The sequence below is a fragment of the Schistocerca piceifrons genome, chromosome 2 (assembly GCF_021461385.2).
Source record: "Schistocerca piceifrons isolate TAMUIC-IGC-003096 chromosome 2, iqSchPice1.1, whole genome shotgun sequence".
In the NCBI taxonomy this organism is placed as follows: Eukaryota; Metazoa; Arthropoda; class Insecta; order Orthoptera; family Acrididae; genus Schistocerca; species Schistocerca piceifrons.
Genome location: NC_060139.1, coordinates 574521616 through 574537797, shown reverse-complemented (window position 1 = coordinate 574537797; position 16182 = coordinate 574521616). Strand labels below are relative to the sequence as shown.

General features: G+C 40.6%; 1 protein-coding gene across 1 annotated transcript in view; it reads left to right on the top strand.

Moving 5' to 3' along the window:
- The first annotated feature begins 3132 nt into the window (after positions 1-3132).
- The window catches only part of LOC124776294, a 41891-nt gene continuing 28841 nt past the window's right edge, over positions 3133-16182 (top strand). The window contains exon 1 of the mRNA XM_047251210.1: positions 3133-3399. The gene's annotated coding sequence lies outside the window, so the exon portion shown is untranslated. The remainder of the gene's footprint in view (positions 3400-16182) is intronic.

The following is a 16182-nucleotide window of genomic DNA, read 5'->3' as shown; positions in this document are numbered from 1 at the left end:
ATGAAGGACTCATACGAAAATGGTTTGATATCTTTTGTTTCTGGGCTTAAGATTTTATTCAGTAAATTAATATACGATAAGTAACTTCTTTTTCAACCCTTCTCGGACTATTGTCCCATTTTCGTTGTTTTCTCTTGTTTACCAGGTATAACTAAAATAATTGCTGCACACGCTTTCTTTTGGGTGTTCCGACATATTAACCTTGTAAAATGAGAAAAATTGAAGTAACAAATTTCAAAATACCACCATCGCTTTAACAGAGCATTCAATCAGATTATGGCAATATAGTTTGCCAAAACTGATAATCTGAATAAACGCTCTACTAAAGAGATCGTGGAGGTTTAACTTGTGTTACATCTGTTTTCAGGTAAATATAGCTCGCCCCTAGAATGTAATAATGTCAGGCATTTACAACGTGTAGAATTGCGTTGCCTACTGGCAATACCGACAATACTATTGATGGTCTGAGGGTCGCTTTAATATTTTAAAGGTATGAAAAATTAGTATTGTCAATAAATACTGAATGCGTGCAGGCCTGTTATAAGCACTTGTGAAGTGATGCGCCGTGTGTCGTCTGTAAGAGAGCTGCAGCCAGCAGCCAATGTGGCAATGCTGTCACTGTGACAGACGTCAACTATCAAGCAATTTTAAATGGACTTTAACTAACAAACTAACTAAGTAACCATCTTCTTCAGTTTCTCCATTTGTTCAAGGAAGCCATTATTTGCCTTCCTTTTCTCTTTTCTTAGAAGTTTCCTCCTCAGTTCCCCAGACAAGGCTATGATTGTGATCTTGACCATCTTCTCAGTAATGGTTTCCACTTCTTGGATTGGTCTATCCTCCAATCCAGCTGCGAAAACAGCTTCCACAGTTCAACAGCCAATTACAGTATTGTTTTGTTTGTATCACAGGAACCCCCAGTTTTTAGATTAGTTTCCATGTTATTTCTTTTGTTTCCACAAGAACTAGTGCTATATCAGTCCACACCAGTGGAGCCCTCCCGCTTGTGTGACGCTAATTACTCAGGGGGCCGCCCAGTATCCCTGAAGTTCCGTTCATGGCATATCTTCAAATGTCTCAGGCAGCTCTCGCCACAGATCGCTTCATACCTTGAGTTGGGAGTACTTTCGTTCCATCTTCCTTGTTCCATTCTATGCACATTTTCACGTGAATCACATGTCCCAAGAAGAAGTACTTGTTCCCCACGTCCATAAAGGGATCTCCTTTTGTATGTGGTCAGTCTCCTCAGACAAAAGTAGATGCAGTATTGAGGGGAGAATGGGTTCAAGTGGCATCACAAAGAATATCCTCCAAAACCTTACACAATCACATCCTGTCTTAGTTACATCCCCACACAATGCGGACTGAGCATTTCATTCTGTTCCACACCTACACTTATTAACAAAAGTGCAGACATATTGGGTATCAAGCCTGCACTGGGGTCATCGACAGACATAGAAGTAACACTAAATGTTCCCCAGGGAAGTGTGTTGGGACCCTTGCTGTTCGTGTTGTATATTAATGACCTTGTAGACAATATTAATAGTAACTGCAACCTTTCTCCAGATGTCATAGTTAAGTACTGTCCAAAACAAGCTACACAAATATTCAGGCAGATCTTGATATGATTTCAAAGTGGTGCAAAGATTGACAACTTGCTTTAAATGTTCAGAAATATCAAATTTTGCATTTCACAAAACGAAAAAACTTAGTATACTGTCACTACAGTATCAACAAGTCATTACTGGAATCACTCGACTCAGACAGATACTGGGGTGTAATATTTCGTTGAGACATGGAATAGAATGATCATATAGAGCTAGTGATAGGCAAAGCAGGTGCTAGACTTGGGTATATTGGTATAGTACTAGTCAAATTTTATCTGTGTATGGAGGAGATTGGTTAAAAATTACTCATACAGCCTGTCCTAGATTATTGCTCAGATAGGACTAACAGGGGAAATTGAATGTATACAGAGAAGTGCAGCAAGCGCGGTCACAGATTTGTTGCACCATTGGGAGAGTGTCAAAAATGCTTAAAAAATCTGACCAGGCAGATACCCTAAGACAGATGCTTTCTGTCCTGAGGAAGCTTACTTACAAAGATCAGGGACCAGTTTTAAATGATGACCCCTCCCCCCCCCCCCAATCTACCACGTATCATTCCCACACAAATCATGAAGACAGGATTTGTTTAATTACAGCACACAAGGAAGCATTTAATGTTATTATTCCCAAGCTCCATACTTGAATGAGATGGTGAGATGTCCTAATAACTGTACAATGGGAAATACCCTGTTCCATGCACTTCGGAGTGGTTTGCAGAAGATGGTTGTAGGTGTAGATGTAGAAGAAAAAACGGTCCAAGAATACTGAATACGAAAATAGATACCTCACAGAAATCATTTATGGGCCTCAAGTACGCAAATAAAAAGAGTTATCAGCAAGTGAACGAAGTGACGTCCAAAAACAACTTTCGAATGAGTACACTTAATTTTGAATTGTACTTCTTCCCCTACATATAAGTCAGATAGACAATTCGAGTTGTCATGCAAGGTTTTATGTGAAAATGTGGATGCTATTTAGAGTTCAATGTAGGTACATCCGTTGCGTTTTTGTTCTTAGTCCGGGTTTTGTACAGTTATACAGAAACAGTCTTCGTTCAAAAGTTTGTATGGTAAACTGTTGATAAATGTAACAACAGGAAAAAAGTCGCCCCAAAATTCCAAAACATGGACATACATGTATATGTATATACATGTATATGTATATACAAACACATTAAACAGAATTTAGAAGGCAATTCATGGAGCCTGTTTACCTTATCCATAGTGTCTTTTTCTATGTAACAAAATAGAATAGCCTATGGTTCCTCCCACCAACGTCTACATCAAAACTTTTTCCCTGATAAACCTTCAACTTTGCGTTCATTTTCGCTTGAGAATGAGAATCAAAAGTTATTATATAACAAACAAAACCATTGTCTTCATAACCGAAGGCTTCCATCAAGGATTGCTGATGGATAAATTTTAAAAAAACTTAGACTAGTAACTGCCAGCCGACATGTGCAAGTTTTCGTTGGCTGTGGAAACAATGCAAAGCCTACATCGAATACCTCAAACGCAGAACATCTTGCTTTTGATACTATTTGGAATTCCAAGAACGTGGTGTGGGTGTTGTGTTGTGCCTTGTGTGGCAACAAGAAGTCGGGAAGTGTACATGTGAGAACGTGGGAAATGTGTTATAACGTTGTACAAGTAAAACATGTGAAGTAACACGTGATTTTTACCATATTTCGGGGACTAATAACAAAAGATCAACTTATGATGGATTGAAGAAAGCATCAACGTTATGTTTGGATGGCAATATTTGGCGCGCAGAAGAACATTTACTTAAATCGGTAAATATGTTTTGAGGGAGCGATTCAGTTGAGCAGACCTTTGACTTATCTGCTCTTTGTACTTATTTTACCAATTACCAGAGGCTCCACATTAATCAAACCAAAGCTGATGCTGGTAGCTTGATTTAGGAACATAATGTACTACTCTGTAAGTGACATATTCATCCAGATGAAAGTTTCCCTTGGTTTCTCTCAAGTGCTCTAAGCAAATTCCGTGATGGTTACTTTGAAAAGGACACTGCGTATTTCCTTCCCCATCCCTTCGTACTCCGATCTTGTGATCCGTCTCCAAATCACCGATTTGTCGACGGGGCATTAAACACTGATGTCCCTTCCTTCCCCCTTCGTTTCATTAATGACAATTTTTCGAACGTTATTCCAATTATTTCCGTGCATGTACTAGAATTCGCCGGCGTCTTACCATAAAGTACTGTATGGCAAATGACGTTGAATATTTTAACAAGTTGTTCTATTTTGTGGGTACACAAAACATATAAATTCAATGTCAGATTTACTGTCTTCTGCATGCTTTGTGAATACCGGTAACTATAAATTTAATGTCCGCATGTTCACATACCAATGTTAAATAACTGTTCAGGTTTCAGTTGACTAGTCATAAATACTTCTTAGCCAATGCCTATTGCTAGAAGTGAACATTTCCGTGAAGCTCCTACTAGTTCTGTAGCTTTGAATGAAATAGCTATTGTCATAATGCTCTTTGCCAATATTATGGCAAATATGTACTTCATGATATAGAGGTATGGAATTAGTATGTTAGAATGCTTTTGTTTTGACAATCATGAGAGTAGGGAGTAGTAACAATATCACACATGGATGTGTGTTGGCTAAAGCTAATCTTCTTGAATTCCTTCAAACACTAAACAGCTTAATTTGTAACTTCCTGGCAGATTAAAACTGTGTGACCGACCGAGACTCGAACTCGGGACCTTTGCCTTTCACGGGCAAGTGCTCTACCAACTGAGCTGCCGAAGCACTACTCACAGCTTTACTTCTGCCAGTATCTCGTCTCCTACCTTCCAAAGTGCAAGTTTCGCAGGAGAGCTTCTGTGAAGTTTGGAAGGTAGGAGACGAGATACTGGCAGAAGTAAAGCTGTGAGTACCGGGCGTGAGTCGTGCTTCGGTAGCTCAGTTGGTAGAGCACTTGCCCGCGAAAGGCAAAGGTCCCGAGTTCGAGTCTCGGTCGGGCACACAGTTTTAATCTGCCAGGAAGTTTCATACCAGCGCACACTCCGCTGCAGAGTGAAAATCTCATTCCAGCTTAATTTGTATTTCTTGTTCTCACCTGTTAGTGGGGGAAGTGGAAATCATTTGTTTGCTCACATTCTTTTTCTCCATGGTAAGATACTCACTTTTACTGCATAAGCATCCAGTAAATTATGGATGGATAACTGTTGTATTGTTTCTGGAACAAATTGTTACATTCACAATCAGAATGACTGATACTGATTACGTGAGATGAAATATGTGAAGCATATGTCGACAGAATTCCTAAATGTTAATATCTTTGTACTTGGGTTTGAAATTGTGGTACGGTACCTATGCGCGAATTTGTAATACAAAGACTTATTTGTTGACGAGCATAGAGCTAGCTGCCAGTCCAAACGCCACATAGGCTAATTATTTTTCTTCAAGCCTTAATTCCGTGTTTCTTCATTTCATATAAGAGTTGTGTGGATTTTTTTCAAACAATGGGTCAATGAACGTTGCGATTTCACCTGTCTGCTTTGACGTGTGATGTCATCAGTGGGTGGAAATCTCTGTTTCAAGCATATACAAAACAGTGACCACGACGTCACTCGTTACACCTAAGAACAAACTTAAGTAACACACGAAATAGTTTACTCTAGCAACAGAATGAAACTGTTGAGGCAAATAGGAGGTTTTGGGCAGCAATTAACTAATATACGACAATAAGAATGACAACATTCAAAATTAATATAAATGAAAAATTAAGCACCGAAAGTTTTCATCATCAACACTGTTGCAAAATGCAAAAGTTAAAACCATTGGTATTGGAAATTTTTCTTGACCTTGTTGTTATGTTCTTCAATCCAAAGACTAGTTTTATGCAGCTCTCCATGCTACTCTATCCTGTGCAAGCCTCTCCTTTCCTGAGAAACTGCTGCAGACTACATCCTTCTGAATCTGCTTACTGAATTCATCTCTTGGCCTCCCTCTGCAATATTTACCCCCCCCCCACACACACACACACGCACACTCACACACTCTCTCTCTCTCTCTTCCGTCCCCTCCAATACTAAATTGGTGACCCCTTGATGTCCCAGAATGTGTCCTGCCAACCATTCTCTTCTAGTCAGGTTGTGCCACAAATTTCTTTTCTCCCCAATTTTATTCAGTGCCTCCTCATTAGTTCGTGATCTACCCATCTAATTTTTACCATTCTTCTGTAGCACCACACTTCAAAAGCTTCTATTCTCATCTTGTCTAAACTGTTTATCATTCATGTTTCACTTTCATACCTGGCTACACTTCGTACAAATACTTTCACAAAAGACATCCTGGCACTGAAATCTATATTCGAAGTTAACTAATTTCTCTTCTTCAGAAATGCTTTTCTTGCTTTTTCCAGTCTACATGTTATATCTTCTCTATTTCGACCATCATCAGTTATTTTGCTGCCCAAATAACAAAAATCATCTGCTACTTTGTGTCTCGCTTCTTAATCTAATTCCCCCAGCATCACCTGGTTTAATTCAGCTACATTCCATTATCTTTATTTTGCTTTTGTTGATGTTTATCTTATATCCTCCTTTCAAGACACTGTCAATTGAGTTCATCTGCTCTTCCAAGTCCTCTGCAGTCTCTGACAGAATTACAGTCTCATTGGCAAAATTCAAAGTTTTTGTTTCTTCTCCCTGGACTTTAATTCCCATTCTAATTTTATCTAGCTCTATATACAGATTCAATAACATTGGGTATAGGCTACAATCCTGTCCCACTCCTTTCTCAATCAGTGCTACCCTTTCATGCCCCGTGACTCTAACTTCAATCTAGTTTCTTTACAAATTGTAAATAGCATTTTGCTCCCTGCATTTTACCCCTGCCACCTTTAGAATTTGAAAGAGAGTATTCCAGTCAAAATTGTCAAAGGCTTCCTCTATGTCTACAAATGCTGTAAATGTAGGATTGATTTTTTTCTCAAGCTATCTTCTATGAGAAGTCTTAGGGTCAGTATAGCCTCTCGTCTTCCTACATTTCTCCGAAATCTTCCTCGAGATCAGCTTCTACCAGTTTTTCAAGTTGTCTATAAAGAATTCATGTCAGTATTTTAGCCGTGATTTATTGAACTGATAGTTTGGTAATTGTCACACGTACCAGCACCTCCTTTCTTTGGAATTGGGATCATTGTATTCTTCTTGAAGTCTGGGGCATTTCACCTGTCTCATATATCTTGCTCACCAGGTGGAAGAGTTTTGTCATGGCTGGCCCTTCCAAAGCTATCAGTAGTTTTAATGGAATGTTGTCTGCTCCTGGAACATGTGTCGACTCAGCTATCAGTAGTTCTAATGGAATGTTGTCTACTCCTGGGACGTGTTGACTTAGGTCTTTCAGTGCTCTGTCAAATTCTTCACACAGTACCATAACTCCCATCTCATCTTCATCTATGTTGTCTTCCATTTCCATAATATTCCTCGCATTCGGGAGGACGACGGTTCAATCCCACGTCCGGCCATCCTGGTTTAGGTTTTCTGTGATTTCCCTAAATCGCTCCAGGCAAATGCTGGGATGGTTTCTTTCAAAGGGCACGGCCGACTTCCTTCCCCGTCCTTCCCTAATCCGATGAGACCGATGACCTCGCTGTCTGGTCTCCTTCCCCAAACCAACCAACCAACCAACCATAATATTCCTCTCCCTTATATAGTCCCTTTATATACTCCTTCCACGTTTCTGCTTTCCCTTCTTTGCATAAGACTGGTTTTCCATCCAAGCTCTTGATATTCATACAGGTGGTTCACCTTTCTCCAAAGGTCTCTTTAATTTTCCTCTAAGCAGTATCTATCTTACTCCTAGTGATATATGTTTCTACATGCTTACATTTGTCCTCTAGCCATTCCTGCTTAGTCATTTTGTACTTCCTGTTGATCTCTCTCTCTTTTTTTTTTTTTTTTAGACATTTGTATTTCCTTTTGTCGGCTTCATTTGCTACATTTTTATGTTTTCTCCTTTCATAAATTAAATTCAATATCTCATCTGTTACCCAAGGAATGCTACTAGCCCTTGTCTTTTTACCTTCTTGATGCTCTGCTGCCTTCACTGTTTAATCTCTCTAAACTATCCTTTCTTCTTCTACTCTATTCTTTTCCCTTGTTCTTGTCAATTGTTCCCTAACGCTCCCTCTGAGACACTCTACAACATCTAGTTCTTTCAGTTTATCCAGGTCCCAACTCCTTAAATTCCTACCTCTTTGCAGTTTCTTCAGTTTTAGTCCACAGATGATAACCAATAAATTGTCCTCACAGTCCACATCTGCCCCTGGAAATGTAATATAATTTAAAATCTGTTCCAGAAATCTCTGTCTTACCATTATACAGTCACTCTGAAAACTTTGGGTGTCTCTAGGTCTCTTCCATGTACACAGCCTTCTTCCATGATTCTTAAACCAAGTGTTACCGACCGAGCGAGGTGGCGCAGTGGTTAAACACTGGACTCGCATTCGGGAGGACGACGGTTCAATCCCGCGTCCGGCCATCCTGATTTAGGTTTTCCGTGATTTCCCTAAATCGCTCCAGGCAAATGCCGGGATGGTTCCTTTGAAAGGGCACGACCGACTTCCTTCCCCGTCCTTCCCTAATCCGATGAGACCGATGACCTCGCTGTCTGGTCTCCTTCCCCAAAACAATCCAATCCAATCCAAGTGTTACCCATTATTAAATTATGCTCTGTGCAGAATTCCACCAGGCTGCTTCCTCTTTCATTCCTTTCCCCAAGTCCATATTTACCTCCTATTTTTCCTTCTCTTTCGCTTCCTACTATCAAATTCGGGTCCCCCATGACTACTAAATTTTTATCTCCCTTAACTGTCAGAGTATTTTCTTTTAACTCATCATAGATTTTTTAAATCTCTTAATCATCTGCATAGCTAGTTGGCATATAAGCTTGTGCTACTGTGATGGGTTACAGTAATGTGTTCACTATGCTGTTCATAGTAGCTTATACATGTTCCTTTTTTTTTTTTTTTTTTTTTTTTTTATTTGTAATTAAACCTACACCTGTGTTACCCCCATTTGATTTTGTATGTATGAGCTGTATTCACCTGACCAGAAGTTCTGTTCCTCTTGCCACTGAAGTTTACTAACTCCCAATATAGCAGACTTTAACTTATCCATTTTCCTTTTTAAATTTTCTAACCTACCTGCCCAATTAAGCAATCTTACATTCCATGTTCTGATCTGTAGAACGCCAGTTTTACTTCTCCTTGTAATGACATTTTCCTGAGTAGTCCTCACCTAGAGATCTGAATAGGGGACTATTTTAACTCCAGAATATTTTACCCATGAGAATGCAATCATCATTGACCTCACTGTGGAGCAGCATGCCCTCGGGAAAAATTATGGCTGTAGTTTCACCTTGCTTTCAGAATTCCCAGTACTAGCACAGTTGATGTTACAAGGCCAGATCAGCTGTTGCTCCTGGAGCTACTGAAAAGGCTGCTGCCCCTCTTCAGGAACCACAGGTTTGACTGGCCTCTAAACACATACCCCTCCATTGTGATTGCACCTACGGTGTGGCTATCTGTATCACCGAGTCACGCAAGCCTCCCAACCGCCAACCGACGGCAAGGTCCATGATCACTTGACCTCTGTAGCTAAAGTGAAGCCCTCGGTACCAAGAAACCCACACACAACTCCAAGATCCAATAACAAAAATTTCATTTGACTTACTTGATAGCTGAAACAAAACCTGTGGTACTTAACACCAACACACTAAAATTGTCAAATCTATTATCCAAACCTTCACTTACCCTAACTGTTTCATATAAAATTCACAGTACAACAAACCAAAACTCGCTCACATAACTAATACCAAAAATGTAGTGTAACCTAACCAATGATGTTAAACCCATAGCCAACACAATTACCAAACACTAAAAAGGACAACCCCAAAATCCATAATAACTTCCATCACAAACAATTTCAGTACATGCAACAACTATAAAAATACTCACACATATACCATACATTTGAGAATTAAAAAAAATCTGAAATTCACACTGGCCAACCCTATCCCCCCCCCCCCCCCCCCCTGCTCTCGCTCTCTCTACTCACTCTCACTCACACACACACACACACACACACACTGTGTGTGTGTGTGTTGTGTTGTGTATTCTAATCACTCTGAAAAACGATTTGTTCAGAAAGTAGCAGTGTCCTCATTCTTGTTTGCATGCATACCAACTATGTGACGACTACCTTTACTCCTTTAACAAGTTCTCTTTGAGTCTTTCAGGCTACACATACAGTAATACAGGGTGTCCCACTCAAACCTCCGTGATTTCAAAGACCCAGGGGGAAAAAAACACAGTAGATACAACAATGAAAAATGCACCAGATTGTAGAGCATCTCAAAGAATTTTTATTTCTGCATCAGAAGTGCCAAGTATCGTCACCAGAGTGCAGCATGGTCATATGAAGTAAAAATGGCGACCCCACAGCAGTGCGCGCAAGCAGTAGTGTGGTTTGCAGAAACAAAATCACCAATTACTGTGCAAAGAAATTATTGTCATGTGTATGAATGTGATCCACCTGTTGTGAAAACAATTAAGGCTTGGTATAGGAAGTTTGTGAAAACAATAAAGGATTGATGGCAACAGGAAGTGATCTGAAACATTCTGGGAGTGCATGTTATGGAGTTTCAGAAGAGGCAGTGAAGGACATCAGACAAACGTTTCTCAGAAGCCCATATAAGTGAATTCCTCAAGCATCTAGGCAACTTGATGTACCTCGATCAACATTGCATTGTGTAGTTTACCAGCGTCTTCGGATGTGTGATTACGTGGGCTTCTGAGAAACTTTTGTGTGATGTCCTTCACAGTCTCTTCTGAAATTCCATAACATGCACAACCAGAATGTTTCAGAACACTTCCTGTTGCCATAAACTTCTTATACCATTCCTTAATTGTTTTCACATCAGGTGGACCACATTCATACACACGACGATAATTTCTTTGCACAGTAATCAGTGATTTTGTTTCTGCAATCTACACTACTCTGCTTGCGTGCACTGCTGCGAAGTCACTATTTTCACTTCATGTGACCAAGCTGCACTCTGGCGACGATACTTGGTACTTCTGGTGAGGGAATATAAATTCTTTGAGATGCTCTACAATGTGGTGCATTTTTCACTGTCATATCTACTATGGTTTTTCTCTCCTGGGTCCTTGAAATCAGGGAGGGTTGAGTGGTACACTGTACAGTAGAGAATAAAAGGGGGGGGGGGGAGGTGGTAGATGTTAGTAGTTTATGGTTTCAAATTCCTATACTATATCTTTCACCTCTAGACCTTTGTCCTCCAGAAACTGAAGCAGCACTCAAAGCACTTTCAATTTCTGTAGGCCTATTGAAAGAGAACTTGGCTTTATTGGAAATATTCTGGGAGAAATAGTGCATACCACGTGCCATGCTGCTGAATGCAGCTGAAGTGTTCCCCAGTCTTTATCAAGTGGTGCAGTGTATCCATTAAACTGGACATAGGCATACTTGATTCAGTGTATTATTTAATATTCTTCTGCTGTCCTTCTTAATTTATTGACCCTTTCCTTGGACTTGACAGTACTAGACTTCATCTCCTCACTGGTCTTTTCTTACTAGAAGGAACTGTAATACGTGTGCTTTTCTTGAATAATTATTTGATCTTTCACGGATAATCATGTACAGTAACTTCCGGATCCATCTGGTAATGATGAGGATCGGAATAGACCTGCAGTTATTCCTTGCCTGTTATAAGAGATGACTAAAAGGAGTCTTATGCCTAGTGAAGCTTTTACATTAATGGCTGAGCTGTTATTTGGATACCCATCAGTTTTAGCTCATTTAATTTTCCTCAACTTTTTTGGTTTAATTATTTATGGCCCTTTTTAAGGTTTGACATCCACTCTTCCAAATTTCACAGAAATGGCCATTTGGGAAAGGGCTTGATCTATACACCATGTGCTGTGATCTTCTGTACCTACATTTATAGTGGATTTACATTCACACCCAAAATCCCACGCAGTAGTCAATACATTGGAAGGGGGGTTTGCATCATGTACCCACATGATTATAGCCTCCTGACAATGCGAGGATCACACCGCTGATGCCCAAGCAGTAGCATCCCCATGTATGCCACGGAGTGAGGCACCAAGCGCTCGTACCCTTTCTCGTGGTGGGGTCACATCTGTAGGGTAAGCCTCTGATAGAAGTGAGTGTCAGCAGCAAGAGTGATCCACATTGAAACAGATCAAACCTCTCCATATTGGTAGATGTGCCAGTGTGCCTGTCTTATTCCAATTGTCCATCCTGTGACATCAGCCACTCTCTCTTGCTCAACACCCCAATGGAACATGTATCAAGTTAGTCACTTCAAAAGCTGGCTGGAAGCTTTCATTTCCAAAGCAACTATTGAAACAAGTCAAGAGAAGGATATTGAAGGAGTGGTACAATGTGTTATTAACACAATTATACATGACACAGAAGCAGTGATACCCTATAATTCAGGCTATTGCAATGGTGCCAGGATGGTCTGAAGAAATAACTGCAACTATGAGAGAATTCTGCAGGACACCTAAATGACACAAGCACCACCCCTCTACAGAACATTTAATGGCATTCAAGAGTGTTCAAGTGAAGGCATGATTTTTCATAAAGAAGGAAAATCAGGAGTGTTGAGAACAACAGCATATATCGTATGTTTGTGCCCACATTCCATTGTCTCAGTTATGGACTACACTAAGCTGCATTTGTGGTCACCCACTGTCCACAGTATTTCCTGGTATCTCCCACAGTGGTGACATTGTATTAATCCCATGGTCACTGCTGAATGTTTCACACACACACACACACACACACACACACACACACACACACACACACACACACACACACATTGCCAAAGTGTATGCGTGCAGTAACTACAACCATTCCGATTTCTTGACCTGGAAACATCTGTCAGAGCAAAACTCCTTATCCTTCCATGCATGAGGCTTTGTATCATACAGTGTTCCATTTAGCACTTAGTGAATTGGAGTTTTGCAGTGCCTTAACAGTGTGTCAGGACATGGGCCGTGGACCCACTAAAATCCCTAATCAAATGCTTAAACACCTTAGCAACAAAGGCATAAAACACAGTCTCAGTATTTTCAGTCACATTTGACAGGAAGGAGCATTTATGTTGTCTCCATCCCCCCCCCCCTCCCCTCCTCCTCCTCCTCCTCCTCCTCCTCCTCCTCAATGGTGGGAGATTATTATTATTCCTATCCTGAAACCGGGATAAACTGTTTCATCTGGAATCTGCAGTGCGCAGTGCTTTCACCCATTGCCAACACTTGATTGTTGCTTTATTTGATCTAAAGGAGTAGTACGATAACACTTGGCACCATCACATCCTGTCTACACTGCACAAATTTGGGCTCTGGGGTTATTTATCCATTTTTATCCAGAAGTTACTATCCCCCCAGTGGTTCCAGGTCCAAATAGGTTTTACCATCAGCGACCAATATGTATAGAAAACCAGGATTCTGATTGTAACCTTCTTTGCACCGAGCGAGGTGGCGCAGTGGTTAGCACACTGGACTCGCATTCGGGAGGGCGACGGTTCAATCCCGCGTCCGGCCATCCTGATTTAGGTTTTCCGCGATTTCCCTAAATCGCCTCAGGCAAATGCCGGGATGGTTCCTTTGAAAGGGCACGACCGACTTCCTTCCCCGTCCTTCCCTAATCCGATGAGACTGATGATCGCACAGTTTGGTCTCTTCCCCCAAACAAACCAACCTAACCTTCTTTGCCATTACAATCAAAGATATCATGACTACAGTGGGACATATGGTCTCATCATCATTGTATTTGGACTAGCTTTGCCTTATTACAACTCTCCATCATTGCACACTGCATAATGCCAACTTCAGGGGACCATACAGAAACTACGTAATGGGGGCAAGAATCGTGGTTATTAATTTTCTCCTGCGAAAACTCACATTATACGCTGACTCAGGATTGTGTTTATGCACCTGGAACTTTACCTTGCTACATAGGTGCTTGAAGTCATCAAAACTTTCAGGATTTTAGCCCTTTTATTTGACAGTAGGTTAACATGGTTACCACATGTACACCAGCTCAAAGCAAATTGAATGTGGAAGCTTAATATCCTCAGATTTCTCAGCAGCACTTTGTGGAGTGCAGACTGCAGAGTTCTCCTATTTTACAAAACTTTGATTTTGTCCTGACTAAACTTTGTATGCTTTTTCTAAGGGTTGGCAGCACTGCCGGTGCTGAGCTTGTTAGATCCAGTCCACCACAATGGTGTTGGTTGGCAACTGGAGCCTTCCATACGAGCCCTGTAGACAGTCTCATAGTGGCAGCTGGTATCTCACCACTGAGGGTCAGACACGGGCAACTCTTTAGTGAACTACATGGTCATCACCTGTCAGATGCCTACACATATGTGTTACTTGACTGTTTCACACCTGTCAGTTGCAACTGTTTGTGAATTGCCCGCAAGTTGGTAGACCATCTGGGATACAATTGGAAGCTCAGTGTGCCCCCTCTTGGCTTTGTTTATAGAGTTTCCTCTCAGCACGCCCCGTGGTATTTACGAGTCCTATGATTAGGATTGCTCTCTTTTGTGGCTGTAAGAAAAATGCTTAAGCAGCTGTTCTCAGATACATGTTACATTCAGCTCTCCGTGACTTCCAAAGTTGACACACATCCACACACACACATGGATCGATAGTAAATGACAGGGTTGGTTTTGCTTGTGTATACACAAAGGGACACCAGAATTACTCCCAGCCGAGTGCATGCAGTGTATACATTGCTGAGTTGGTTGCTATATCATAGGCTCTGCAGTACATTAAAATTCTCGCCACAAAGAACTTCCTGGTTTGTAGCAACTCCATAAGCCACATACAAGGCATATTTCAGTGCTAACCCAAAATCTTTTGGTCACTAACAGCCAAGGACTATTAGTTGACCTCCTCAGCTCCAAAATGATAGTAGCAGATAACATCTGGACATGAAGCCGCATGGATATTCCAGGAAATTAACTCACTGATATATTAATGGAATGGCAGACTACCTAGACCCTCAAGAAACTGAAAGCAATGGAGGTGACCACCAAGGTGTGGCATACTTCTCTCCAGGCTTCTCCAAAAGATGCCATTGTACTGTGTTGACTGTGTATTAGCCACACCTGATTTGCATCAAGAGGTCTCTCCTCAATGCAGCTCTGGCAGTCATCTTACAACCACCCATTTTCTCATGGTGTGAGCCCTGTGGGCCGATCTGAGACAAACAATCAATCAATCTATCTTTCTACCTCCCTACCTCGGTGACTTGCAGATGATGGGTTAACGGCTACCAAAGGTCTATGCTTCCTGAGGGTGGCCTTGGGCTACTTTCTATCTCTGTGTTCTCATGGATTTTTAAATTTGTATATATGTATTTTATTTACCTAATTGTTTAAGCTAATCAGCTCTGTAGTTCATACAGTCTACATTTTCTCAACTCATTTTAACTGTACTGACTATGATGACCAGTTGTGTTGTATTCTTCAGTGGCCAGCTGCAGTTTCATCTGTTTAGATTTTATCTAATTTTTAACTCTCAGGCCAAAGCTACTGTCATATACATTTTCAAACACAGTGACATTATCACAGAACCTGGAGCTGATAATTCTCATTTCCTCATTTCATATCTTTTTACGTCATTTTCTAGTTAATTGAGGACTAATAACCAAGAAGTTTAGTCCCTTTAAACCCATAGTCATCAACATTGTTGTCCTCGTCACTATCAACTTTCAGAAAGCATCAAACGTACAATTAGAATATACAACTCGGAACTAGTACTTGCAAGTTTATACACATGAGTAAGGATTCAGATGTCATTTGTTTGAATCTGATTACATCTGTTGTCAGTATTTCTTGGCTTTATTCCAAGAATGTCACTCTTCTCAAATGTAGGCTGACAAAGCGAGGGGGTCTTATATTCATCCTCACACAGGTACTTCCTCTCACAAAGTTACTGCAATCGCCATACCATTTTGAAGACATGCTTAATCTCTTGGAACTGTTCACCACATGCATACAGAACTGTAAATCTGCACGATAGCTCTGCTCTTGTATATAATTACGTGTATTATAGTTTTTTGTTTACGACTATCATTCATTGGTAAGAATACATAGGGATACACATCACTCTTCCAGAGCCCTATGCAACACTAAAGTAATCTTGAAGGGAGAGATCAAAGCAAACCAGAGGCTTGCTGAAACTTCCTGGCAGAAGTTTAAAATTATCACACACTACACTGCAGAGTGAAAATTCATTCCAGAGGCTTGCTGCACAGTTTTAATTAACTGATTTGCTTAATGTGAGAAGTATTCCAGGCAGTCTAAAAGGAACTGAGTCAATGGAAGCAATGTTCTTCTGGAGAAAGGATATGGTAGCTAAATTTAAAGAATCAGTAAACACCAAATACAGACTAAATCTGCTGCTTTCATTATATTATTTGAACATATATGAGGGAGGTTAGACCATAAACTAAGGTACATGAT